At 46.7% G+C, this 27,849-nt stretch overlaps 1 long non-coding RNA gene across 1 annotated transcript in view; it reads left to right on the top strand.

Annotated features, from left to right (window-relative positions):
* Positions 1 to 27,849, top strand: part of LOC139829295 (uncharacterized) — a 111,899-nt gene that overhangs the window by 10,187 nt on the left and 73,863 nt on the right. The window contains exons 2-3 of the long non-coding RNA XR_011741744.1: positions 19,505 to 19,666; positions 21,645 to 21,804. This is a non-coding gene — a long non-coding RNA (uncharacterized lncRNA). The remainder of the gene's footprint in view (positions 1 to 19,504; positions 19,667 to 21,644; positions 21,805 to 27,849) is intronic.

Here is a 27,849-nt window from a genome sequence, read left to right as displayed (position 1 = left end):
TTGGGTAAAGTTGGCTTTAAAAGTTGAGAGACTCTTGGCCAAAACCAGCCAGAGTTCATCTCTCAGAACAAAGAGAAAACCAGATGCATATTTAGTTTTGCTTTGGGACGTTTCTTGAAACCCTAAAGTTACTGTCACTTACTCCTGCAGGCGTTTAAAACCAGACCTTGGGCAGTGGCTGGTTCCTATCAGCCATGTTCTTCGGAAGTGCCAATTCTTTTTCCTTTTGTTACTGTCCATGCTTTTTTTGTGTGTGTGAGAGTTGCCTTATTAGCCCTAGTAAGAGATTATTTAGAGCTTGCAAAATGCATCTTGTGACTACTCAGCACTTTCCATGCATCCCTGAGCATTGCTTCTATTTCCTCTTGATGGAGACAAGGCCTGGTCTCTTCGCTTCTGTTGTCCACGCAGCAGTTTCCTCACAGTATTAAAAACGTTCCACTTCCTACAGATGCTTAGATACGCTGGCCTGGGGTTGCGTTAACCCCAGCAGTGCTGATGCACTGACAGGTCCTGTTGAGCCTCCCAGTGAGCAGAAGTGGCTTTGTTGACAGAGGGGCTAATGCTGCAGCCACCCCGGGGGGTGGTGGGGTGCTGGGCAGGGAAATCCAGAATAAAAGCATAAGGAGGTGTCAGGCTGTGGTGTGTCCTGGGCAGTGCTGCTAGCGTTGGTTTGGGTGCTGCAGCTGGAAGGCTGGAGGTGTGGAGACAGGCGACAGTCTGGGACAGCAGCGAGATGCAGGGTGGCTGTGCAGTAATGCAGAATATACATCTCAGGAGGGAGGTGCTGTGCATGCTGGTGAGCAATAAGCAAATATTGTGGGCACATCACAAGGTGACAGTGATACACGTATGAGACAGTTCCTGTGATGATCCTGGGGCTGGAAATCTTTCGCCATCTTGATTTCTGGTGGCTTAAGATCATTAACCCTCTTGCACACAGCGGGCTGCTGTTTGCATGGTCCCAGAATTCTTCTGCTGTTTATCTCTAAACATGTTCAAATAAAGGCTGCTGCATTATATCTCGGCATTCCCCATGGTTGCTTCACCGTGGTCCTCTTCCCTGCCTCACTGACAATGAAGGGTTAAATCCCCCTTTTCCCATGTGCCTGCTGATGAACTGTGAATATGCAGCTCAGACCTGTTTTCACGCATATGTCCCTCTCTATAATCCAATCTTCTTCTCCACTGTGGCACAGACCTGGGGGCTCTTCTGCAGCCTGGTGTGGCAGGTCTGCTGCCATGGGATAAGCAGCAGTAGGTTGATTTACATAATCACATATGCAAATAAGCCAAATCAGGGTCCTTTCATTCAGGTTTTAAGGGGACTCTGGCCATGGGCTGAGAGCGAAGGGATTTGAAAGGGTGGTTTTCTTCTATTGAATTCTTGCGAAACAGAGCACACCCTCAGAAAAGTGCTGCTGTTCCCAGATGTGTTAGAGCCCAATGGCATAAATGATTAATTGTGCAAAAACACCTGATAACCCATCCCATGCAAATGCACTCTTACCCTCTAGGCCTACATCATCTGTTCCCTCTCCTAGAAGTGTGGACTGCATCCTTATGCAGGAAATGAAAGAAACGCCATCTCCGAGGAACAAAGGGAATTCATCTCTTCATCTGGTGGAACATTTAAAAGAGGTTAAGAGCAGCAACAGCCTCACACCTGTGGCATACCAGATGAGCGCTGGTGGAGACACGTGGGGAGGTCATTTCAGTGTGTGCCCTTAAAAAGGCTACAGAAAGTAAATCAGAGCACAGCAGTGTCTGTCAGCACTCAGAACGAGGACTCCAGACATTTGTGCTTCTACTTTGTTCGGTTTCTCTTAGTCCCGTTATTACCTCCGGCCTGGTGTGCGCTTCAGGAAAGCTCCCAGAGCACCAGAAGAGAACGGTGTGAGCCATCCATGACAAATTCCTCAGTCAGATCAGTGATCTTGTTTTCAGCAGTGACCCTTGTAGGGGTTCCCAGTGAATACTCCAAAACAAATGAGGCTAACGAGGTACGTGGTAAGGCAGTACCTGTTCTTGACTTGTGAGGATAGGACAGGTACCAGCAGCATCACACAAGTATTTAGCTGTCTCTTGCAGTAGTGGGGCTAGAGGTAAACTGGATGTGTTAATTAAACATTGAATGAAAAATAATGTTCTTTTGGCAATTTATAGTGCTTTGCCTTTAGAATGCCATTGACTTCAGGGCAACGTGTATCTTGCTGTGCCGCTCTGTCTGAGTGACCAGCTCTTTCTTGAACATACACGGAGCTTTCCAGTTTGCTTTAGATGAGGGAAAATATGGCCAGGTACTGTAGCTAAATGCCACAGATTACGGAAGGGAAGAAATAAAAGCCACATCCAACAGATGCAGTACCTAGGTGCTGTTGACTCTTCTATCCATTATGAGTGGATTCCTTGGGTGGTATTAGGACGTTCCCTCTGACATCTAGTTAAGCCACCTCTGGAGTCTCTTTACCCCTGGAGCAACACGAAGTTGCCATAGGTAGGATCGGAGCTGGTTCATTGGGAGTGTGTAAGCTGTTCCTGTCTGACTCTGCTGTCCTTGCACACTCCATTGCACCCAGCAGGTCTCTCAGTTCTTCTAAGTCAGTGTCTACCGCAGACAACCAACAGCATCATCTGCACCAGCGGGACATTTCAGAAGAGCAAAGAACCAAAGATCTTGCGATTCTTCTGAGAATTAGCTAGTGCTGAAGAGAAATAGATCTCTGCAATCCTGTGAGCACTGTTGGCACGGATAGTAATGAAGCTGTGTCCATCTTTTGCAGCTCTAATGCTCATGCAGCAGCAGTGTTGGGGATATCCTGTGTTCTCCAAGGCTCACTCCCAAAATGAAGCTGAGCGGGGCTACTCTTAGCTCTTGATCTGAGTTCAGGCTTTGATGCCCAGGAGATAGGTCCTTACTATTGAGATCTGTTGAATTTGTATAGCATTTTGTAGTACCAGTGCACACTGGGTAGAGCTAGTTAAGTCAGACAGTGCTCTCTTGAGTTCGGTGCATGACAGACAGGAAACTAGTACAATCTTCTTGACTACGAGTGGATAAACTTAGGTGGTACCTACTGCTACTTCTTCAGCAAGCCTGTTAGCAGCTGAGGCAGGAAGAGTAGGGGATTAAAGGAGGACTGGTAGCTTTTTTCCTTGAAAGATGAGCTTTTGAAAGCATAGCTGAGTTTGCATGCCAGGCAGAAGCTGGGTGTGCCTGGCAGAGCCTCTCCTGTGGTCTCACAGAGGGTCTGGAAGGCTGGGGCTGCAGCAGCTTTTAAAAGTGTTCAGCCATGTAATTTGATTCTGTGTTTTGCTTCTACAGTCAGTAGGGATGACTTTGCCATCTCTTGATCCTCGTCCCAGTGATAAGCCTGACCTCGACCGCAGGTGTCACCCAGCATCCAGTTTGTCAGTTCTGACCGAGTCCGCGTTGGGTGGGATGGGGAGCACACTGACCAGCTCTGCTTTTACACACACAAGTATTTGCCATAGCAGAGAATCTTGCAAGTGTGAGTGTGTGTATTTATAGGGAGGCAGATGTAAACCACATTTGTCCTGTGTATCTGGCAAAGAGAGAGCGTGAAATATTTGTGACCCAAGTCATTGGCTTTCCTGCCATTTGTATAAAAATTTCCAGATGTGATTGTTGATGCCTCACCTGGGACCAATTAAAGGAAGAAGGAATATCCAGAACCAATTGTGTTCATGTGGATACTTGACTTGTTTGTGTATGTGCGTGCATGTGCCCATCTCTGTTGCAATGTGTGTGTTTTAAAGTAAAGCAGAATTTCAGTTCAAAGAACTTGTGTTTTCTCCTTCCAGAGCCTTCCTTTTGTCTGCATTATCCTTTCCTCCTCAAATTGTCCCTGTCCCACAAACCAGGATCAGTTTGGATTTCTTAGACAGTTTCTTTCCTCATACTCATCCTCTCACACTTTTCTCATATGCTTTCTAATAGCTACTCTGTGCCTCACCTTGATCACAGCAACTGTTTGATGCAGGCACAAGGTTTCCTGGAGAAGGAGGTTCCTGCATACTATAAACTTCTAGAAGGACGGTGTGAAATCCCAAGGAACACAGCAGGGACTAACCAAAACAGGGTCTAGCACAATGTTTGGACTGCTCATCACCATGTGAGCCCTGTTCTCTGGTCTGTCTCCCACCCTCACTTTTCTCACCTATTACTTCTGCTGGCTCCATATTAGATTGTGCCTGGAGATTAATGTCCTGGCTCTCCGCTTCCACGCTGTGTCCACAAAAACTTTCTCCTTATCACCTGTTTTGTCTTCATTTTCTTCACTCTGGAAATGATTGGAAACTTCTGTCCCTCTTGCTTCTTTTCTGTTGAGTTTCTCTGTACTTGTTTGTCCCTCCCCACAGTCCTCCCTGAGTGTATTTACCAAACTACCTCCCTGCCTTAGTCACACTCTGCTGGAAAGCTAATATGAAATCATCCCATTTTCTTCCCTTCTTTTATTGTTGTTTTTGCAAGGGGAGTTCAAACAAACAAACATCCCCCCCACCCCCCAACATCTGGTGCCTTTCAGGAGACTTAAACTCATGGCCAGAATGAGCATGTGGAAGGAAGGACAGGACGGGAATCCAGCTAGCTTGCAAAATCTAGGCACGGACCCAAAGACACAGACTTACTCTAATTTAAAGTAACCAAGAACAAAATTTGTACTTTTCTGCTTATCAGTCATCCCCTTTAGCCATGGTCAAACCCATTTTGTGTACTTGCCTCCATGCCTGCTGGTATCACCTACTTTGCTGTGTGGGCACAAGGCCTTCCCTGTGCAGGCATTGATTCTCAAAGGGGAAGAGCGTGGGGTCCCGTCTGCAGCTGGATTCATTGGACAAGAGCTCTGGAACCAGAACTGATGCTGGAGGGGCTGTTCCTGTGTAACTATAAGCCTGGTGTGGCAAGTATCAGGTCCAAAGCAAACTATGCTTTCTCTGTCTCATTTTTTAGCATTCTCCAAGTGGACTTGAGCATGTTGATGCTTCTTTTCAATACAGAGGATAATTCAAATACAGTTGTGAATGGTAGTGTATGCTTTACATAGTCATTTGTTCAGTAAGAAGAAGTTTCCAGGGTAGTTATGTTTTAGCTCAAAACTTTAAGCTAGGATTTTATTCCTTTAGGAGCAGGTATTCATAGCTAGACTAGAATTGACAGTCATCTCAGATGACATATTAAACCAGGACTACAAGTCAAGTGTAGATTTATCTTTTCTGTATCTGTTGGGGAGAGATACACATGTGCTCTAACCAGTAATTATAGTCTTACTAAAATGGGTATTTTTGTTTCTATGGAATACAATGAGGGAAATTTTTCAGTGTGGTGTTGTTCCCTTGAAAACTTCTTTAACAGTTAAAATTGTTCTACTTCATTTTCTACTATTTCAAAAGGGACAAATACATTCTGAAAATAAGGATATGGCTGTCATTTGCACACTGAAGCTTTTAGGCGTCCGTATGTATTTGGAGTGGTATCGTTCTCTTCTCACGTTCTAGCTGGCAGGGGTGTAAACCTCTCAGGCTTTATCCATATTACGCTGTCACCATCAACCCTTAACACAGACAACTTCTGCAGTATGGATAGGTGTATTTAAACTTCATTGTGATATTGGGGGTCTCAGGAGCTCCAGCTGCCTCGTACTTAGTCGCTCACTCTCGTTCTATGTTGCGATCAAGTAAGAAAATAAATGTGGTGCTATAACATAGCCCTATCTGCTGTGTTTCCTTGCACACATTCCAGCTGCCCTGGGCTTTACACCACACTGTGCCATGGCCGTGTGCAGCACACAGCTAGTCCTGGTGAAGAGGGGTAAAGATAAACTGAAGCAATGAGTTTAGCAATGCATCAGCCAGATTATCTCAGCTTCCTGCATGGTGCCAAAACTTCCCCGAGTTGGCTCTTTGATGCTTGGCCTCTTTGTCTTTAACCCTAGGAAGACCAGAGCTGTGGTTTTCACCCTTCCACGTGCTGTCAGCCCCAGCCTCTCCGAGGAGAGGGTGAGACGACAGTGCCCAAAGGGCAAGTGTGGGAGGAATGAGGGTGGGCAGCTGGAAGCCAGGGGGATGGGACACCGGCTGCTCTTGGTGCAGCCAGCACTGTGATGGCCCCAGGGCAGCGCAGGAAGACTGGGCTTAGAGGGAAGTTGGCTAAAAAAGATCAAATGGAAGATTGAAGTGTATGGAGAAGATTCATGGCCATTGTAGAGCAGAGGAGCAGAGTGCTAATATACTGGTGGCATGATCAGGTATCTGGCAGGGTTTGTTTGCAGCGAGGCCAAGCTGAATATTCTGCTGCAGAAATGATTTCTTGCTTTGCAGGGGAATTTCTGCCAAGTCCCTTCCTCTTCTGGCTCCCAGGTCTGGGTGTCTTGCCTAAGTCCTGGGGCTTCCAACCAGTTTCCTGGCCCCTGCAGACTAAGGCGATGCCAGTATTTCTAAAAACAGCCTGTGCTCTCTGCTCCTCCTCACTTTGGTGAATTCCTGCCTCCTCCCTTTCAAGCAATGCTTATTCAGCTTTCCTTGCTAGATTCTGCCCTGCTCTGGAGCATACTGAGCCCTGACCTGAGGAGTGGAGTATGTAATCCAGGAGGGGCAATTTTAGGAAATATTCAGCCTTCCCTGCTATTACAAGACAGGTCTGACTGCTTTGAGTTGCTTTCTACCTTCAGCACTTGCTTATTTGTCCTAGCAATGCTTAAGTGGACTCTTTTAAAGCTGTTTGGTTTTTTTCTTTCCTATCTGAAGAGAAAATTGTGTTGTTTGGGATCTAGCTCAGTTCCTGTGTATGCTCATGAACACTGGGCTGTGCTTTAACTTGTAAGGACTGGGGGACAAAGGCTCCCCCAGGTACATGGCACCCACTGATGGGTGCTGGTGTGGAGAGTGTCAGGGAAAGGGAACCTTGGTCGTGGCTGCAAGCTGGGAAGGGCTCAAGCCCCACTGCAGAAGGGCCCCAGTCACCTCTTCCCCACATGAGCAGAGTCATTGCACTGGGGCAGTGAAGGTCCCGGGGCCTCCAGGCTGGAGGAGGGGGGTCACTCACCCTGGGGCTGTGGGCTGCTGGCTGCCTGAGCAGCCGTGGGTGATGCCAGGAGCCAGTGGGTGACGCCAGGAGCCAGTGGGTGACACCAGGAGCCGGGCTCGGGGACAGGCTGCCTTAGGAGGCTGGGATGGTGCCATGGGGCTGGCGTCAGCTCTTCCAGCAAGGCAAAGCCCATGTAGGTCCGGGGGGGGGGGAGGCCCGTGGGAGAGGAGGGGAGGCGGGGGATGCCTAAGGCAAGTGGCTCTCCCTGTTGTCTTGTATGTCAGACTTGATTAGATTTGGCTGGGGCGAAGGCCTCCACGCTGCGAGGGGTGGGGTCTGGCTAGAGGGGCAAAGGCAGGCCCTCCTTCCTTTATGTGCTGCTGAAAAGTGGCCTTTGTTGTGGCGTCTGCAGGCTTTGTGCCCTCCTGGAAGCAGTGCCCCTTTCTCCATGCTTCAGCCTCCGAGAAAGATGAGCAACCCTGTCTTTTTGTGTCACATCTGAGCTCTGCCTTACTCCTGTGCTTGGGTCTCGCACTGACCCCCAGGGGTCGAGAGAAACATTTTTCCTGCTAGTTTGGAGTTGTTAATTTGAAACTGCATTGGGCAAGGATCCAGCAAGGTGTTAAGCTACTTTCAGTCGGGATTTTCCCCCAGGTCTCTCTCCCCAGGTTTCTTCAGCCCTTTACAAAAGGGTTAGAAGAACAACTGGAGATAGAAACTCAAAATCTGCTGTTCCAGACCTTTCTGCAAACGTGGCCCCCTCAGCCTGAGTGATCTGCAGTCAGCAATTTCCCATAGGGGTTTCCATCTTAAGGTTTTGTCATGATAGTATTAATTTCAAGCAACATAACAGAATGGGAGTAAGCAGCGCTTAGTTGACTTTATGGACCCCTGGGCTCAGGGATGGATGATAGTCCATCCGCTACAAACTGCATACGAAAACCTCTCTGTGTCAGAGAGCCACAAGATATGTATATCCCACAGACCAGAGAGCTCAGTGGGTGGGAGAGCAAAAGGTGGGTGTTCAGGGAGCAATTTTTAGACCATGGGATCACAGGGGTCTTGTTTCTCGACCATGGGTCCGAGCTGGACTTGATCATGCCTCTGTGTCCAAGGATGGTGCAGTGATACTGCTGCATTGCTTTTCAGTGCTGAAAGCCTGGGTTGCCCTGTGCCACCCCAGTGCCATTACTGTAAGTCATCTGAGCTAGGTGTGAATTGCTGTTGCGGTACGTACAGCTCAGAAGTGCCATGGTTTATTTGCTTACACTCCAGTGTACATGCTTCTGTGTGCAGTGGGTGGTTTATTTTCAAAGCAGTGTAGAAGAGATGCCCTTCAGGTCACTTTGTGACCATAACATGCATGGTTGCTAACCAAACACTGGGTCGCAAGGCTGAAGCGGGGAACCCTTCCTAGGGCTGCCCATCTGCAATCACCAGGGCAGCACCAGAAGAGCTGCTGCAGCCTCATCAGAGCAGTGGGTAGGTTGCCATCTTGTCACCCATTGCACCTGGAGCACATCGGTCTCTACACTATGCTCTTATGCGGGTTTTCAAGCATCATGTTAACTTGTCAAAGGCCAGGTAGCACAAGAGCAAGGAAACAATTTTCAAATGACAAGTGTTTTGATGGTATTTACTATGTGTTTTCATTGCTTTGGTTAAAATAATTTTTTGAGTACAGTAAATGGAGCTCTGGCTATCTGTCTTTGGGCAATGGATCTTTAATATGACCTGTCCCTCCTGTGGTGCCTTTGAGAATCTGAAAATGATGGCTGACCTAAAGATTTCTTCTCTGCAGAGTAATGCTCTCATTGCCCTGGGCCAGTATAAAGGCTTGGCACTGCAGGGGTTAAATAGCTTGAGAAGGGTGGAGGATTCTTCAGCCAAACCCAAACTGATTGCACCTGGTTTGCTCAACCTGTGTGTAAATGACACCATGGTCTTCCCACCCCCACCCCAGCAAATGCCACAGGGGCTGCCAGGGCGTACGTGCAGGCAGGGCTGTGTGAGCAGGTGTGGGGCCCGCAGCGGTGGGAGGCTCCTCGCCCCGGCCTGGAGCAGCCGTGCCAGGCACACGCACACAGGAGCCTTGTCAACTGTAATCGCCATCAGCCACTGAAATGACAGGGAGCCAAAGGAAAAAGTCTCCTTTGTTAAGATTTCCAGCCTCTTGTTAAACATACTTGTCGGTTACTGACGGGGCGTGGTAGGGTCTGCTCCTCTTGAGCAGAAAAGTGCGGATTTTGTTAAGCGTGGGTCAGGCGGGGTGCTCAGACCGTGGGTGGTTCTGTGTCTTGCAGTGGACGCGGCTCCGCGTTCCCAGCCAGGCTGGTCTGTGGTGAGACCCACTCCCTCAGCTGTCCCTGTGGGACAGTGCTGGCTGAATGTGTAGAGGTTGCTCACACAGGTGAGCATTGCTCTGCTGTCCTGAGAAGGTGATGAAGGGTTTGGTGCCATAGACTCAGGATTTAGTCTTAGGGAATTGCTAAGGAGGCAGTGAATTCCTTATAGGAAACTAGTCTGGAATTGTGTTCTGGGAAACTATGCTGCTTTCAGTGTGGGTGGCTCGTGCAGCTCTGAAGATGATCACTACCATACAGCAGAGAGGACGAAATTATTCACGTTTATTGTCTCTTCTCCCACCCTGACTCCAGGCGGAGCCAGGCCCTCCTTTGCACACAAAGACCATTGTCACTGAATCATCTGGCTCTGCAGTAGCCCGTGATTTTTTACATGTCAATATATTGTTAATTTCTTGCTTCTGTGTCCGCCTAGCATAAATTTGTGAGTATAAGCGATGCTATCCTGCTTATTTTAGTAAAGTTCTACCCAGCTCCAGTGCAGGGAGTTTGGCCCAGAGCTCCCAAAGGGTGACCTGCACTTGGGTTTTCTTTGGCATCGTATAAAGGCTCTGAGGTGAGTGGTAAGGGCTGGGGAGGTTCCATGTTGTGGCCCAGCTGGCGTGTGCAGCCACAAATAATAATTAATTGGCTCTTTAAGAAGTCTTGCAAACTCCCTTTTTTTTTTTTTTTTTTTTGTCTGTCTGTCTTAAGCTCCTTTTAATTAACTTCAGTCATGTCCCAACACATCATCCTGGCTGAATCATAGACCTCACTGTGCCAGTTTTTCACATTCCTGAAATACACAGACCGCCAGTGTTGCGAATGCAGCTCGGAGGCAGCGGCTCAGAGGAAGTCGGGCAGCTCTCCTGGAACTCAGAAACTTTCAGGAACTGTTGTGAAATCGAGAAGCTACACAGACCGGCCTCTTTGCTTCAGACTCCCGTGCTGCCCAATTCCCAACAGTGTTGCCGTTTTGCACTTTACCACTGACTCAAGGAGCGGCAATTGTTGCAGGCACCTGTGTACAAGCATCTTTGTTCCTTTAGAAGGCACCTTTATTCAGGTTACAGTGCTTGGAGTATACAGCCTTTTTTTCCCCTTTCAAGAGCTTGTTTCTTTGTCACACTTCTTATTGCAAAGGGTCAGCTTTCAAGATCGTGGGGCATGTTAACAAGATACTCAGGCGTACTTAGTCACCAAACAAAGTCTGTGTGGCAACAGGACAAACTTTTGTGTCTCTTCACTAGAAAGCTTCAAGCCTTTCCTAAGGACCTTCTCCTTTAGAGGAATTTGGGGTTCTGGAGTGAGTCTTTATGCACTATGACCTGGCAACGCTCTCACCAATGCTGATGGAAATAATACCAGTGTTTCCATTGACTCAAAGCTGTATCAACACATGTTGTCCATTGGTCTATGTGTTTTGAGCTGTAGACTTCTGCATTTGATAACTCAGAATCAATTTTAGCACCCCGTTTAAGAATATGTTTAATTTACTGAAAAGAAGGGTCTTATTGTAATCTCTTGGTACTTGTTTAAAGAATACAACTTTGATAATGGAGTTGTCCAACTTGAGAAGTCTAATACTAACTTGAAGCGTTAGCATTCAGTGGTTAAAAGCTGAAGCTCAGTCAACTGAGGTGAGAAACAGAGTGCAGCATTACAGTTGTGAGGATCTTCGTCCATTTGAATAGGGGCCCACTGTATTCTTCATCAAGTTTGCAAGTAGTTTCCGAAAGAAAAAGGAGTTGACTCAAGCATCCAGGATGCCTCTGTGCTCCATGCTGAGGAATAAGGGATTGCAATTTACCTTCTGCCCTTAATGAGAAAGGAAACAGGACATTGTGATAGCAGGTTCAGGTGGCATGTCCCCATGTGATAGCAGGTTCAGGTGGCATGTCCCCATGTGACAGCAGGTTCAGGTGACATGTCCCCAGGCTATGGGTGAGGAGCCACGAGTGTCCCAGAAAACTCCTTCAGCTGTGCTTGTGTTTCCGTAGCAGCTCCAGGAATGGCTGCTCCAAGACAGACAGTGGTGACGTGTTGGATTGTTATGGTGGCCAGTTCTGAATGGATGTGACGAAAACACATATGGTTGCTGAGAAAAAGCAAAGAGGGGAAAAAATGCCTCAGCCTTTTGGGAAAAGGACAGGAAAAACAGGAAAGGTAATTAGAAGCAAGCACCAGGATGGAGCATGGGAGCACTGCCTGAATTGCTGGGGGCTTTATAGAAGCTGTGGAGACACAGGGACATTGCAAATGAGTAAGAAGCAGGAGCAGCATTCGATAATGAGCACGAGAGTAGAACAAAACTGCCACTGATGAAGGATGTCTTGTCATTCCTGTGAACTCAAGCTAATTCCTTCTGCATCTGGTATATGACACTTAGCTGTGTGTACAGACTCTGACCTTGCTGCACCAGCCACTAATATGATGTAGAAGTTGCTTGTGTTGGGGAGAAAACATGTTTGAAGTCGAATAGCAAAATACACTGACAGTGGAAAAGAAAGAGAACTTCAGGAGCTGTTAGGATGAACAACTCAACTCTGTTGCCTGTTCAGGAATTAGGTGTCTGCTGAGACACAAAGGATTTGGGTCTTTCCAGTTCCAGCCTTAGGGAAAGACCAGGTAAGCCACAGTGTGGTAGTTAAGGAATATATTTCCTCTGACATACTTTCATTCTTACTACTTGGCTTTAAGGAGCCTGTTAATCACTGTTAATCACTGCTTCCCAGTGTCCCAGGGAGAACACTGCCGTGGATCTGGATGCTACCAAACCCAAGGCAGCGTTCACTCCAGGTGCACAGAAAATTGCAACCTGGAGGGGGTTGGACCCCAAAAGAGGCACATATGAGAAGGCTGGCATGCCAAAAGTGCATGGCTGTAACAAGAGCGATAAACCCCGTCATGGATGTTATGATGATATTTTTCCTGAAATTCTTCCTCTTGTGAATAGTAAATACTGGTTTATAAAGCATTTACTGGACACCTGTCCCAGAAGAAGTGCCTGAACAGCAAAATTAAAACATGGTGTCAGAGTGAGAGGGCCAGACCCGGCCTTGAGTCATTGACAGCCTGTTTAATTCACTCAGTGAGGTGCAGGAAGGAAAGAGGAAAACTGAGTCACTGGTTGTTGGAAATTATGAAAACGATGATCAGGACCTGATCAGAAAGACCCCTCGGTAGCAGAGGCAAGGCTTCAGAACACCACCGAGGAGTATACTTAAACAAATCATACAGTGATATAATATCTTCAGCTATGAGTTTTTTTCAACAGACCGCCTTTGCCTAGGAATACGATGAATCTTCAGGTGTTGATAGCTGGAGCGTTTGTCCTGAGGATCTGGTGTTATACCTGTGTTTACAAGCAAAACTAAGTGCATGTTTGTAGCAGCTTTTACACTACCCATCACTGCTTTTTCTTAGCAGTACTGCTTTTTGTAAGTGAAGGAGTTAATATAGCTCTTTCACACCAGGTGGAGACCCCACACCTCTCAGGGATGCAGGAAGGGGAAAAGCTTCTTGTACAAAAGCTTGGGATTACATGATGTGAAAAGTGATGGGGAAATAGCAAACAGCTCAGGTAGCAGCACTGAGAACTGTGGGCTGCTGACTGGCCGCTGGTGCCTTCGGAGAGCTGACAGGGCAGCTACAGTCTTGCTGACTTCTTCCAGCTACTCACATAAATACATAAAACAGTTATTAGCTTTGCTTCCCTGTGTTCCCCAGGGCTGTAGCTCCCGCAGGGGTTCCCCAGCACTGTGTGGAGATGGTGTGATTCGCAGTACAGAAAAGGCTGGGAAGCTCCACTTTCCAGTATTGTTCTGTCTGCTTCCACCTCGGAAGGGCGGTTCTCAGATGTTCTGCAGGGTTGTGTACCAGGAGTTTTCAGCCTGTTTCCAGTTCCAGCAGAGTTCAAAAGAGGAAGATACTCCCATTAATGTTTTGCATGATAACAAGTTAGGCAAGCATCATTTTTGGATGCAGTTGATGGGAGACTGGTTGCTGCCAGTGCCAAGTGGGCGTCTTATTTGAGACTATCAAATGATGTGTGTTGTATTCAACGCTTTGTTGGATTTCCTGCTTGGAAAGTCATGCATGTGCCAGACAGAGTTTTCTATTTTGGCATTAAACTAGTCTTGGCACCCAGTGCAAACTGTTTACTTTAAAAGCTTAATTTTAAATATAGTTTTGGAACACTTGAACATGTCTACAAATCAACAGCAACGGAGAGGAGACTAGAGCATCATTTTCTTAACTCCTGTGTCATTTTGAAATACCTTAAATCTGCTTTGAAAATATCTTAATAATAATCAGCTTTGAAATACCTAAATCTTTGCTTTATGCGAGCCACTTCTGGTTTATTCATGCAGTGTCTCTTGCTGAATTGGACAGTAGAGAATGGGTAGCTGAAAGACAGGTAAAAACTGAGACCATGAAAGAACATAATGGACAGCAACATTCAAAGTCCTTTTAGCATTGTTTAACCCCTTCTTGTGATATATCACTGGTGGAAGGAGAACATATTCCATCTTATTGAGCAGTGAGCAGAAATAGCCTGTGTTAGGATCCTGAAGGGCAGTCTCCAGCCTGCTGCAAAGCCAGTGGACATGCTGACATGCAGTGCCATTAATTTCCACCTAGCAGAGAGGTTTTTAGAGTGCCAAGCGTGACGCGAGAGTACAAAACACTTCATTCATCAAAGCCGAAAGTAAGAAACTCTGTGTTTTTGGTTTTAGAAGTAACTTTTTGTACATTTATGACTTTTTCCACATTAAACATCATTTATGGTTTGGAAATTGTTCAGTCAAGAGGTATGTGGTTTCTGCTCCCGAATATCAGCAGCAGTTTTGCTAGGTTCAGTCTCTATTTTATGTTGACTTTTTTTTGGCTTTTCACTATCTTTCGGTTGGACAGGCAGGCTGCCTCAAGGAGAGCCCCTAACCTTCTCTAAATGCAGACTAAGTGATCTGCTTAAAGTAAAGAAGATGACATTGGTATAGGGAATTTGGGCTCAGAAGCCAGACTTCTGCAAAGTACTTGGTGAAGAAGTACCTTTCCTGGGATGTTCCCTCATCACAGCAATTGCTGGAACAAATTGAGAAATAGGAATTTCACACCTGGACTTTTGAGACGTGAGTTGATAGATTTTTCCATAGGCAATGTGAGAAGTTATGGACTAGCTGTTGAATTTTCAGTTAATTCTATTCCTGCTGAATAAATGGTAAAGAGCTGGTGCAAGATCTTGGTTTATGGCCTGGGACGTTCATTTTACAGATCTAACTGAGATTTCAAGGGCCTTCTTTTGCAGACCTTTCTATGCGTAAATGCCACATTTGAAGCGAGAGTGGATGGAATTATGTAAATACGTCCTCCGTGCGTGTCAAAGCAGAGGAGACACTGTGCGCTGGATGTGCTATTGTTCCTGCAGCATTTTGGATTCTAGTACTAATTCTTTCTTTAGCTGACCAGGCAGGACGGGATTTAAAAGCAAATGTTGTTTTTTGCCTTTCAGTGTTCAGTGCTTCATCCAAGAAGAGCAACTTTTCTTTCCCCTGTCGATAAACACCCTGCAAGGGCCCAGTTACTCCACTGACTTATTAATGATAAATAAATGCTGTGGGGTGTCTGAATGCAGCAACGGGTGCTACAGTGCACAAACTTTGAGAGCTGCTTTTCATCCTGGCCCCTGTCGGGGCTACATTCACCTTGGACTCCCCAGACACTGCTCACCCCTGTTGTCCTCTCCCCACAAAACCTGCTCTCCAGCCCTGTGCTCCTCCTGTCCCCAAGGATGAGAGACCCATTTTCTGCGAGGAAACCAGTGCTGTCACATGGGTTTCATCCCTCGGATGTACCAGTGCAGAGGGAATCCCTGCCGTCTTTCCAGAGGTGTGCTGCCAAGAAAAACAGCACTGAGTAGAGGTCTTATTTTATTTCCTTGCTCCTGCCCGGATAAGGAATGAGTAAGACATCCTGCAATGTGTTAGGGGGATTTCTTTCGCTCCTTGGCCCTTTGCTTCACTTTTGGTGCTGGGTGCCTCTGTCTGTCTCTTCTCTGGTGCAATGATCATTGAGACTGAAGTTTGCAAAAGTTCCCTGTGTTGGTCGCCCGTGTAGAGCTGTCTGGAGCATGACACACGATGCCCAGTGCCTCCAGAACTGGGGATAGAAACCTGCTTGGAGGGAAAGGGTGTTGCAGCTATATTTTTACATTTGTTTCCATTTTAATGTTTGATTGTTTTCTTCCTGACCATGCTTATCCACCCATGTTGGTGTACAGCAAAGCTGAATTTCAAGGAGAGAAAACAAAGCTTGTGTTTTGTTTTCTTCGCTTGGCTGAACTTTTTGCCTGTGCTTGCTGTGTACCCTGGCTGCTTCTGCAAGTCTAACATACCTCTGTTTCTAAACCTGGGTTCTCCTTCCTGGTGCCCTGGGCTAGGGGTTGGATTCTTTATCTCTGGCCTCCCACAGCAGAACAGCCTGGAACAGCCAGAATTCATTCCTGTCCTACCCAAGTCAGGACCACAAGCCTACGCTTGGTGGTGCAAGCTCTCCTAGCTCGGTCTGCAGCCTGATTTGTGCTGGTTTCCCAATAATGGGAAGAGATGATGAAAGCAAAGACTCACAGATGGGGAAAGATATCTCAGGGCTGCCAGGGCAGCTGTTCGAGGTCTCTGAATCAGATGGAGACAGAACTCCACCACCCTCAGCTTCCCCACCCTCAAACAAGCCTTCTCCCATGTGCAAAGCAAAACCCGCCCCACCCCGGCCATGTGCTAATGGCCTAGTTAATAAATGGCACATTCCGAGGGTAATCCTGTCAAAGCTTTCCTGACATCCCCATTGATAATATTAACCACAAAGTGCTCCCCTGCTCATCTGATTAATACCAGAAGAATTCTACTTGATTAGATCATTACTGAGGGGAAATGTAGGAAAGACAAATATTCCAGGGAAAAATGAGGTTTTAGACAAGGGGAAGATCACAAGTGTCCACAGTTTGTAAAGTTTTTCACCTGGAGGAGAGGGAAAGGTTTGTGATTGTCTTCTCCTCTCTTACAACCCTTGCAAGAGTATGCGTGTCCCAGCCTTTTTTCTTTGCCTATAATTAATGCGTATCATGTTGATATGAGCAGCTATAACCCAAGCAAGTGCATGCATCTTTGAAGGGTTGGAGACTTTGAATGTGAAGTCCCAAGGGCAGAGACCCATGTAATTGTTTCCTTGAAGAGTCTGCAAGGTCACATTAGTGCGATTGGGAGCTTTGGCACACCACTGAGAGCAGAGGGAGGAGCAGAGTTTCCTTCTCCATCTCCACCCTGCCGTTCTCCTTCCCTGGAAAAACTGGGATAGTAGTTTGGAGGCTGGGTAAGAAAACCAGTATTTTGGGAAAGATACTGGGCTGCTGCTCTCATCCTTTCCTACCCTTTCCAGAACTGTGGTTCTTGGTTATCTTATGTTGAGATAAATGATAGCTCTTCATGCCTCTCAGGCTGCCTGCAGATTCGGGCAGGCATCGCGTGATTCCTTCCACATGGGCTTTTAAGTATTTCTCACCCTGCAGGCTTCTAGATGTGGTGGTGGTGGGGAGGGGCTTTTTTAAATGAATGTGGAGATTGTGATACAGAGTAGAGCAGTCCGTCAGCCCTGTCTGCCGATGCTGGCTTTGATACCTGTGCTGCCTGCATCCTTGTTTCTTCGTCACGGTGAAGTACAACAAGGTTTGGTCACGTAGATATGATCAGAACAGGAGCAAACAAACCTGAGCTGTTGTTACCTGTGTGTGTCACTGTGGCAGCTCCCTCTAACTGGAATCTGCTTCACTGACCAAAGCAAGTAGTAATGGGAAATAGAGGTGTGGAGGAGAGAAAAGAGCAAGTTTTTGGAGTTGGATGTGATTAGCTGATCTGTGTAAATACTGGACGGGAGGGAATAAAGAGGACAAAGCCAGTTCTCACTGACTTCTACTGTAAGGGTGTTTGGACCTAGGAACAGGTTGCCCGGAGAGATTGTGGAGTCGCCATCCTCAGAGATGATTCAAAACCCAACTGGACATGTCCTGGGCAACCTGCTATGGTTGACTCTGCCTTGAGCAAGGGGGTGGACTAGATGATCTCTAGAGGTGCCTCCAACCTCAGAGATTGTGTGATTCACTTGCAAAATACCTGTTAGAGGGTAGTTGTGATAAGCTGCCTTGGGAGGTGAAACCAGCTTCAGAAGTTCTTACAGATCCCTGAAAATATCCTAGCTAAAACAGCTCTCTGGACTTTTTTGTTAAAGTTGTTTTTCTGCAGGCTGTACTGGAACATAGCCTGCAGACTCATTGATAATCACAACTGGGGGAAGGGGTGAACTGTAGTACCACAGCAAAGCCAGTGGAAAGAAGACATTTTTAAGCCAGCTCGATTATTTGAGGTAATTTGGCATTGAGTTACACTTGAGTCCCTGCCCCCAAAGTGCAGGGCTATGCCATTCCCTGCTAAGATAACAAGCTTGGCATTTGCCTTAAGGTATAAAAAGAGGATCTAGGAGGTCTAGAAGAGGAGAGCTGAGAGAGCCTGAGGCTCTTAAACAAGAATGAAGAAGGGTGATAAGATCATGGAGTAGTAAAGGGCTGGAGGGACAATACAAGTGATACAAGGAGAATGAGTATAATTTGTTCTCCATATCCAGGACACATAGGACAAAATGTCAAGGTTTTTAACTACAGCAAGACATTAGGAACAAACCTTTATAGCAATAACACTAATGAAGCCCTGGAATAAAGTGCACAGGTGGCTGTGGGATCTGTGAAGGCAATAGTTAGAACAGAGTATGAAAATTTCAGTCAGGGATGGCAGACTGAGCTGACTTGCTTTGGAACAAGCAGATGGATGGATGAGAAAATCCTTTACTGGCCTCAGTTTCCGTCACCCCCTGGACAGCGGGAGTTAAAAGGCAGCTGAAACCATGCCTATAGGAAGGGGCTACTCTGTCCTTCGATTAGATTTGAACTCGCAGGGGAAAGCAACCCTGTGGTTTTCTTACCCTTGGACCTTCTCATCACATGAGATGCACCATCTTGTGTGGCTTTTCACATCTGATGATGTCACCAAGTTCAGAGTTAGTCCTGGGTCCAGCTCCCCTCTTTGCAGAGAAGCTCAGTATCAGAATTGGCCTTTTTGTTGAGCCAAATGCTGGTTGTTTTCCTTCCCAGTCAACAGCCTTTCTAGAAGACCTGCGCACTGCCAAGTTTAAGGCCTGGCAATCATATAACTTCCTGCTAATGTCAGCTTGTGTAAAAATGTCATTATACACTATGGTGGCTCCTAACATGGAGCAATTCCTTAGGAGAGGGAGTGTGGTGGACAGACAGACAATCTGCCTGGAGTGAGAGAGGCAGCCTCTGCTTCTTAACTGGTCTTATGGGAGGAGGGGAAATAAGTTAATAAAATAATAAAAGATTGTACTGCAGAGTAATTTGGGCATCAGTTCCTGTATAAGAAACATCTCTAATCCATTGAAGGACTTTCAGTCCTGATCTGACACATCCACAGGGAATTCCCAACTAAACAAATCTTATTCCCCTCCTATTTGCACCCTCCCACGCCCTGTCCCAGACCGCAGATAATGTTTTTAGACATGCTCTGAGTAAGCACGAGGGACTGGACACCACTCGCAAAGCAAGCACTTGGGCTCATGAAGCTGCTTATTTTGAAACGTCTTCTCCAGAACCTTCCTGGCAGCAAAACTGGTGCTGGGAATTCACTGGCAACTGAGCGGGGATTTTCAGGCTTTCGCAGGGTTCGAAGTGGGGGAAACTGAAATCATTGAGAAAAAGAAGTGTCCAAGTTCCTCCAAGGCTCCAGGTCATGGTACCTTTTCAGACCATTCCCATTTGTCCCTTCGGTGGAAGGTGCTGGGCTCAGCCGTCTTCTGCTTTTTGCAGCCTGTGCTTTAGAGGGGGCCCCTCAAGTGTGGGCTGGCGTCACGCTGCCCTGGAGAGTCAAAACCCTGTAACGTGCTGAGAGAGCAGACTCTCCAGTCCTGGCATTTCTTTATATTCCAGCCCACAACCGTTCCCTTTCTGAGAAACCTAACCACTTTGTCTCCTTTATTCCCTCTCTCTCAGCTCCCTGGACACGTCTACTGCCAGGAGATGTCTCAGCCAAGGATTTTGAGCCAAGATATGGGGGAAATGGTTTAACCAGATGTGTACCCATTCCTGCGACACTGAACTTTGAGATGCTGTTATATAAAAAGCTTGCCACCTCCCCTGCCTCCCAGCAGCAAGGTGAGTAATGGGTGGGACAGCAGCATATCCAGAAAAACACCTCTTTTTCAAGGGGAAGAAAGTGAGGTTATAATTCGACTGTAAAAATTTGCTCCAGGCTGAAAACTTGGCAAACAAAAGCTTAGCTTAGGAGTGATTTTAAACAAAACAACAAAAAAAAGCATGAAATAAATCAGGGCAGTCATTTTGGGTGGAGATGAGGGTCCAGAGCTTAAAGATCATTCTTTGGTAGGGGAGGAGAATGGATGGCTGAGAGTCACATTTGGCTCTCAGCCCTGCTATAACTGAGCCTTTCAAAGCCAGGAGAATAAACTGAATACATGTCCAGTCCCTGGCCTCTCCCTTCACCCATTTGTCAGAGGAAAGTGAGGCCTTATGTTCTCATTAAAGCAGAGTGGATGCAGATATGGTGGCATAAGCCAAATTCCTCCTATTGTCACTTTCTAAATATGGGTTTCCCTGTAAAATAAATTGTAAAAGCACATAAAGTCACTGCAGCTCATCTTGCCTAGGGGAGAGGACAAGGAGCATCTGTTGCTTTCAGCATTATGGATCTCCTCAGGTTGTCTCTCGCTCTGTGCCTGCCTCTGCCTTCAGCATTGCGCAGTGCCAGTGCTTAACAAGCTGAAGAGTTGAACAAGAGGATGATGGCTCCTTGCAGCCCTTACATGGGCTGAATCCTCTGTGGTCCCTCACAAAGCTGAGGAGGAGGATGGAAAGCTGGCTGGCTGCATAGCAGCAAAGACCACAAACACAGAGCTTGTCTCTAGAGCTTTCCAGACCGTTACCAAATGTACACGGCACACATGGTTGGCAACACGATTGGCACAGGCCTTGAGAAACAAAGACAGGTCCCAGCTACTAGGTCTTTTGTCATCTCCAGACCCCTGGGCCCCTCCAGCCTGTGTGCCCATACATAATCACATTGCCAGCTCCCTTTGTAGTGCTGTCATTGTGTGGTTTTCCTGATGGCCTGGAGCCTTCACACATCAAGTTAGGGAGGAAAGTATAATGCTGGCATTTTAGACAAGCCCCTCCGTGCACTGAATTACCTATCCAATTGGATATACGGAAAAGATTGCACAGTGAGAGTGGGTTACACACTGGAACAGGTTGCAGAGCAAGTGTTTGAAAGTTCCATCTTTGGAGATTTTTAGAACTCAATTGAATAAGACCTAGAACAACCTGACATAGCTTTGCTGACTCTCCTTCTTGCTATGCACACTTCTAAACCAGCCATCCCCTTGGCTGCCTGGTGGAGTGCTTTAGCTGTAGCAGGTTCCAAGGAACTAAAGACTATATGAGTGATCAAAGGCTTGTTAGATGTAAAGGACCCTTTCTGGAGTTTTCCCTCCCACTGCATGGTTAATGCATGTTCAGGTCCATCAGCTTAAGTGACATGGGCAGTCGTAGTTTAGATGGGTTGTGACCTAATTCTGCTCAGAACAGGCCTCCTTTGAAAGGCAGCACAGCTTAAACCTCTGTGGCTTCTGTAACAGGCTTTGTAGTTTGTTCACACGTGTTTTTGTCTGTGTTCACAGGTCCTCCCTTCAAGCACCTCAAGGCTGTCTGAAGAACTTAGTGCTCTCCAGCAGCAGACAGTGCCAGGCTTTGCTTCTTATAAAGGAAATGCACTTTAATTCTGTCCTTTCTCTAGGCTTAATGAGGCCAGTACAACCAGCCAATATAGAAACTTTTAGGACTAGGGCTATTTGTTATGAAGTCTTGGAGAAGCTTTGTTTTGTGCTTCTGGCACTTTTGTTCTTGCAGTATTAAGAGATCGCTTACCTGTGCTGGTATACTGCAAAATTTGAGATCACGTTGTCAAACATCACCTTTCTGAATATCTCAGTAGAGTCAACTCTACCCAGAATGTCAAGGAAGACTGTTCAAGAGATCTTGTTAAAGGGAAAGAAGCCTCATATTTTAGTCAGCTCTTATGATTCAGTGCTGACACTTTCTGTATTGTCATTTCTAGGGAGGACTGAAGACACTGAGCGTGGAATTCAGCCTATCTTCTAGCTCCCCATGTGCAACAAAATCATTTACGGACTGATCTTCTGCTACTTCTCTCAGGCACTGGAATGTGCATGTGTTTCCAGGGCACAAGCAACTCCAGGAAAGCTGCTTCTCAAAAGGTATGTCATCTCTTGTTTCAACTAAAAAAAACTGAAACGGGTAAAAAAGGAATTTAAAAAAATTACCTTTGGCATTAAAGCAAAGTAAGTCTTTATTTTCCCTAAGCTTCTTTAACTGTGCCTTGTACCAAAGAAAATGAAACTGTAAAAATGACTTAGCAAAATGGGGATGAAGGTAAAAGGAAGGTACTGGCATTGGAAGTAAGGTTAAATCAGAGTCCAGCAGAATGACCATGGCAGTGGGAGAAGTTTAACAAGTGCACTTTATGTGCCACTGTGTCATGCTTCCCTTTGTTGCTCAAGAATGTTGCTTCACTGGTTCCTAGGGTGTGAAGGGGCCATGCTGCTGGGAGGATGTGCCCCACAGAGCGTGCATGAGCCACTGTTGGGCTACCTGATGCTGTCAGAAAGGCTGATCTCTCTGAAAATTGTTGTTTTACTTGTATTACAGTTTTGCTATGGGTCAGGAACTGGTCTGGACTTCGTGGTCAGAGGTCTTCTGTAGTATAATAGTTTGCAAAACAGCTCTGTGCAGGACAAAAGCGTGATGAGAGCAGGCAGGCACTCCAAACAAGTGAAGGGAAGTTAATATGCCTGTGTAGAAAATATTCACAGTGGTCAGGCGGTTTGGGAGATACTTCCTCTAGTAAGGAGTTCAGGAGACTAAGCTAAATGGCCTCTAAAATAATGGAGATCCCTTTCAGTTTTGCTGCCTTCAAAGGAAAGAGGCAGGACAGGAGCGCTCATTGACTGGGTTGTGTGTACACATAGAAAGCAAAGGACGGGAGGAGCCTTGTCGAGAAGGGTAGAGTGCACTACGTGTGACAAGCCCTGGCATATATACACCTCACCCCTGCCATCAGCCAGCAGCCAGGCTACGTCAGAGTTTACACCAAGGACCAACATCTCTCCGTGCTGCCAGTGTTTGTACACATCCCAAACTGCTGTTGCACAATCTGGTGTGAGTGGCACACTCTGCTCAGGAGGGACCCCGGACTGAACGAACAGACAACATCTGACTGTTGGGCAGGACTGCAGTGCGCTGCACATCTGGGCCTGCTTGCTTTCCTTCCTGTCCTCCAGTTCCCATTGCAGCCCCAGCCCTGAAACAAAGGCTCCCACTAAAAGTGAAGTAGTAACTACAGCATAAGATTCCCTGGTTGCTTCCCACATGGCAATTTCTGCTGCAGGCTGTGGCTTGTGTGATGTTAGCAATGATTCAATTAAGTGATTTTTCTGAATCCTTCCTCTTACAGCAGTAAGTCCTTTTGTGTGAACACTCTTAAACCAGTTAGAGTGGCCAGGAACTGATCAAGTGTATATTTGTAAAAGCAGGCCAAACTCTGCTTTGCTTCTCTTTTTCTGTCTGTTGCCTCTACCTATTAATAGATGCCCAGCCAGGCAGTTTGATTACGGTGCCCAGCTGATTTTTAGCTTTGCCCCTCTGGGAAAAAAAGAGAAAAAGTGATCAACCTCTTCCACTGTTTTTTTTCCTGCCCTTGGTGGTCTCAAAGCCTGCTCTGGAGTGCATGTTTGTGAGCTTCCGGGCTCTTTATCATAACAACCCCTTCTACCCATTCCAGCCTAAAAGACACTTCCATAGGCCTTTACTGTAAAGGACCATGCTTCATGTGCAGAGGACTCAGAAAAGGCAAGGTATGACTCCTGTAACAGCTGTAACTCAGCCCTTTTTGCACACATCTTGTTTTTAGTTAATATAGATGGTGTTAACATTAATGCCTTAACCCTTGAGGAAGCCAGCTAATTTCCAGGTTGATATGACCAGGGAGCTGGCTAATTTCCAGTGTTTTGGAGAGAGAGCCAAGAACTACAATACCAGGGTGTTTCCGGCTGCTGGTGTTCTGAGGGGAGCACATCTGGCTCTGCGCTTCATCCTGGGCCTCCCCCCACCGTGTGCTGCCCCACTGTCCTCTGCTTGCGCCGTCAGATGAGTGTCTCTAATGGCAGGGCTGCAAGTTCCCAGGCTGTAGCTGCGTGTCAGGATATCATCAACCAGAATGCCTAGAAGGGGGATGAATTGGCAGCATATTAACCTAGCCACGCGAAGCTGGTGGCTTAAGAAGAGATGGCCACCTTGGTCAAGGAGTTTGGCATGAGTAGGATGTAGCAAAAAAGTGACGCCGTTGCCTATGTACCCGCCGTTGTTACTGAAATGTGAATCTAACAAGGAAAAGGCTGTGGCAAGTGGGCAGGAGAGGAAAAGGGAGGGGGGATTTCAAACACCACAGCCCAGAGAAAGAAAACCCTGCGTTCGTGCTTGCGTCAGTAGCCTGTCTGTGTGCTGACCCCAGGCTCACCTGAGCCTTGGCAAAGCTCCCCTTTGTTCTGTGCTGGCGTTCAGAATCCAGAGTTATCCCACAGCCACTTTGTGACCCGTTCCACCCAGACACCCTGCCCATGATTGCTTCATAAAGCAAGACCCAGGAATCAAAAACAGGGCATGTTTCCTGAGCAGAGATGGAAAACAGCTGTGCTGGAAAAAAGGAGGGTTTTGCTGGCTGAGCAGTGGAAAATACAGATCAAGGCCTGGTTGTGCAATCTTCTCTGGCTGGCCTTTGGCTGCTGCTGTGGCAAGGGGACCAGCTGGGGTTGGCAGGAGGCTGCTGCCAGGCTCTGGGGTAGCAAGAGCCTCTGCTGACAAGGCTAGAAACCCAGAGCTTAGTTCTGCACGCTTTACAGTTGCCTGAGAGGCTAATAAGTGACATCTGGTGATGCTGCCCTCTCCACTCTCCTGTGGTCAGATCTGTCTGGCCAGTCCCTTGGTGCTGAATGGCCAGGCCTGTTACTGTAACCCCACACAGATCTGTAGGGTTACGGAGAAGCAGCATCTGCCCAGGTGTGGAGCTCAGTTCCGGCCTGGTGCTCATTCAGTGCTCACAGCCAGGGGATGTGGTTATGACGTCTGGCCAGGTTCCTGCGTCTGCATCCTCAGCGCCCATGCTGGGGAGTAGGTGCACCCCAAACAACTCGGCAGCGCACACACATGCTGTGCAGGGAGGCTGACCAAAAAGCCTTGGAGCTAGTGTCTGTTCTGCCATCGCCGTCCTCTGAAATCAAGGGAAGGCTGTGTCAGGTTCTTACTAGCTCTAGGTGCTGCTTGCTTCAAATCAGGCTTCTGGAAGAGTTCTTGATTTTTTATAGAATTCAAAATCCCTAACCAACACTAAATGAACCTGTAGCTTTCACTTGGTGGCTGAGTCTGAATCCAGAAGCAAGAGGTGTGGGATTCTCTCTGGTTTTTTTAAACCTAATTCTTGTTTGCAATAAGGAGAGAATGGACAAGAACATAGAGGGAGAATTATGCTTTTGCTTCAGAGCTAAATTACCAAAAAAATTACTCTCTCCTGCTGAGAGAGCCGCGCAACATCTCTCTTCTCCCAGTGCTCTCTGTAACTAACCAAGAAACTAAGGTAAGGGGCAAAATGGTGAGAAGGCAGAAAGGGAAAGGAAGTAGGCAGGACCATCAATCACCTCCTAGGCTGTTACATACGAGCTACACTGGCCTCTCTTCTTAGCACCTGGAACAGCAGAAGACAGTATGATGAATGTTTTTCACTCTATAGTGTTGGAGCTATGGATGCCCTGTAATTGCAGGAAGATCGTGCTTTCTTGCAACTGGCTCAACCTACTGAGCTGAAACATATGGATTCAGACCTTGCTCTGCAGGAGTTTCCAATAGTGCTCATCACTGAGACACAGCGCAGCTGCAGAGGGGAAAAAAACCCAGCCCAAACCAAAACCCAATCACTGCTACAGAGCCCATGAAGGGAAAGAAGGAAGGTGTGGTGTGGTGACCTGCAGGAGGGAGAAAACTGCAGAACTGAAGCAAGAGCAGTGCCCAGAGCAGTTGTGGAGGGAAGCAATTTTGGTAAATCTAGTAGTATTTTTGGCCTCTGTGCCAGGTTTTGTAATCCGGGTACCTCAAAGTGCGGAGCAGGATGAATGTTGGCTTCAGATGCTGGAAGAACACAGTCGTAATTAAATTAAGAGCAAGAAACAGTGGTGTTACCAGAAGAACGTGGTGACCTGAGGCAAGCAGTAATGTGCAGAGCTGGGTGAAAGCAGCATTACATTTGCAGTCTAGGGGCAATGGATGGAACCATTGCATTACTTGCACTTTAGGTAGTTTGTTTCTTGCCATAAAGGACCCCATAGTTCTGAGCTGGGAGCTGAAGACCAGCTGAAGACCGCATGGAGGGAGTGAGGGACTTAATGGCTCTGCTGGGAGCTGTGGGAGCCCCTTCCGTTGGATTCTCGGGGGGCAGCAGGAGGTGGCTCCCACTGGACAAGAAAAGAACAAGACTGTGAGTTTTGCGCTAGCTTTAGCTATTACTGATTTAAGTCAGGTCACGCTAAACTTGGCACACAGCAGATTTTGCACAAGTGCACAAAGCTCAATCTGCTTAAACCTGGGCAACGTTGTACTGCATGCAGACCAAAGAAGCCCAGATAGATACACAAAATTAAGAGCTGGTAACAGCTTCAGCATTCTTAGAGCTGCTAAAAATTTGCCATTGCTTGCAGATAAAACCTCCAGTGCTTCAAAGTTTATTTTTCAATACAAACCAGGATGAAGGCGTATTTTAGAAATCATTTGCAAAGTGAGGTGCTGGTCTCTTGGCTTTTACAGACGTGAAGTTATTCTTCTTAAAAAAACTGTCCTTCCGTTAGACTTCTGAATGAATACCAGCCATCAGAGTTGTCATGAAACAAACATTCTGCGTCTGTATGTGGTCAGCAGTGCCCAAACGGGCCCTTAACTCTGGCTGAAACAAAATTTCGTTTTAAAAAAATCACAAGTTTTGTTCCCATAGAAAAGTTCCAATTTTGATGAAATTATATTTGCTGCAGAAAAGTAAAAACCCAACCTATCATTCAAAGGTTTGACCCAATGTCTGTCAGCTCTCCAAGAGGAAGAAAGGTAGTGGAGAGAAAGCAAGTGTGGGTTTGGGAGAAGTCCTACCAATAAATGAGGGCAATGGAAGCAGAGGGAAGAATGTACAAATTCCCAGGCATTCCAGACATATCTGGTATCCTTTACATCCTGCGCTCCGCACTTCAGTTGTACATATTTCAGTGTTCTACCGCAGGGGCAGCTGCATTTCACTTGTGAGCTTTATATGAAGAGTTTTGTATAGTTGTCACGGGATCTTATGAGATGGAAAGGAGCTGACCACAGCAAAGAAAGTAAAATAGAACATGCAGTCTATTAACTGTGCTGGAAACCACTTATGCCATGGAGAAATGGGTGCTAGGAGGCAAAAACTTCCAGAAGATATTAGAAATAAAGGAAAAGTCACTGGTAGCTGGAAAAAGAGTACAGGCTCATTACCACATCTGAGCTGTTGAAAAACAGCCCCTGGTTTTCCGTAGCTCTTCATCTGTTTTTTTCTGTTCATTTTTGTCCTTCTCTTTAACCTTGCTGGGTAAAACACATCTCCAAGGACAAATAAAAATGATTTTCTTGCCAGTGCTGCTGACTTTGCAACCTGTCAGAAAACTGACTAAACTTGAAGCTCCTTCAGTCAGTCACTTTAAAATATAGTCAGCATTGTGCTTTAAAAAACAAAGGGAGAAAAAAGAAATATATTAATTCAACACCAGGTTTACTGTGCTGCATATTAAGGCAATCCAACAGGCTCCAGGAGAAGCAGCAAACAGAGGTGATGAGTAGTGTGATCAAGGGAAGTGTTGCAAAATACTGGGATTGGCTCTTGCGTTATGGTGAAGATGCTGAGTTTGTCTCCATTAAACAGGTGTTTTATTGAAGGATCCTTAGGGACAAAAAAACTGGCCTGGGAACCAGAAAACCCAGAACAAGGAAATGTTAATTCATTTTGCCAGGTTTGGTCAAACTTAACCTGCCCAAGGAAGAATGTCTGGATCTTAACATGTGAGAGGCTGAAATCTGCAGGGGGTGCTTTTGGCACGACAGCCATCTCCCAGGGAGCACTGTCCCTTTTGACCAGCTCCGCAGGCTGATGGAGAACCATCATTTATTTTAGGAAACTTTCCTGCCTCAGC

Source organism: Patagioenas fasciata, chromosome 17, assembly GCF_037038585.1.
Source record: "Patagioenas fasciata isolate bPatFas1 chromosome 17, bPatFas1.hap1, whole genome shotgun sequence".
Classification (NCBI taxonomy): domain Eukaryota; kingdom Metazoa; phylum Chordata; class Aves; order Columbiformes; family Columbidae; genus Patagioenas; species Patagioenas fasciata.
The sequence above is the reverse complement of the archived record's forward strand: the minus strand, read 5'-3'. Positions and strand labels throughout refer to the sequence as shown.